The 871-nt window shown below is 41.3% G+C and overlaps 1 non-coding gene across 1 annotated transcript; it reads left to right on the top strand.

The window, feature by feature from the left end:
• Nucleotides 1-527: 527 nt before the first annotated feature.
• LOC112774724 (small nucleolar RNA R71) lies at nt 528-635 on the top strand. The gene has a single exon (XR_003189190.1). It is a non-coding gene; the product is annotated as a small nucleolar RNA R71 (small nucleolar RNA).
• The last annotated feature ends 236 nt before the right edge of the window (nt 636-871 follow it).

Below are 871 nucleotides of genomic sequence, written 5' to 3'. Positions count from 1 at the left end.
GATGATGGAAAAGGCTTGCTATTGCTAAACCTGTTTCTTCCACCATTATTAAAGCCTTGTTGAGGCTTTTGTTGATCCTTCCATGAGAAATTTGGATGATTTCTCCATGAGGAATTATAGGTGTTTCCATAGGGTTCACTCATGTAATTCACCTCTGCTATTGCAGGGTTCTCAGGATCATAAGCTTCTTCTTCAGAAGATGCTTCTTTAGTACTGTTGGATGCAGCTTGCACTCCATTCAGACTCTGAGAAATCATATTGACTTGCTGGGTCAATATTTTGTTCTGAGCCAATATGGCATTCAGAGCATCAATTTCAAGAACTCTCTTCCTCTGAGGCGTCTCATTACTCACAGGATTCCTTTCAGAAGTGTACATGAACTGGTTATTAGCAACCATGTCAATGAGTTCCTGAGCTTCTGCAGGTGTTTTCTTTAGGTGAATGGATCCACCTGTAGAATGGTCCAATGACATCTTTGATAATTCAGACAGACCATCATAGAATATATCCAGGATGGTCCATTCTGAAAGCATGTCAGAAGGACACTTTTTGGTCAGTTCCTTGTATCTCTCCCAAGCTTCATAGAGGGATTCACCTTCTTTATGTTTGAAGGTTTGAACATCCACTCTAAGCTTGCTAAGCTTTTGAGGAGGAAAGAACTTGGCTAAGAAAGCCGTGACTAGCTTATCCCAAGAGTTCAGGCTGTCTTTAGGTTGAGAGTCCAACCATATTCTAGCTCTGTCTCTTACAGCAAACGGGAAAAGCATAAGCCTGTAGACCTCGGGATCAACCCCATTGGTCTTAACAGTGTCACAGATCTGCAAAAATTCAGTTAAGAACTGAAAAGGATCTTCTGATGGAAGTCCATGAA

The sequence above is a fragment of the Arachis hypogaea genome, chromosome 18 (genome assembly GCF_003086295.3).
Source record: "Arachis hypogaea cultivar Tifrunner chromosome 18, arahy.Tifrunner.gnm2.J5K5, whole genome shotgun sequence".
Taxonomy (NCBI): Eukaryota; Viridiplantae; Streptophyta; class Magnoliopsida; order Fabales; family Fabaceae; genus Arachis; species Arachis hypogaea.
The sequence above is the reverse complement of the archived record's forward strand: the minus strand, read 5'-3'. Positions and strand labels throughout refer to the sequence as shown.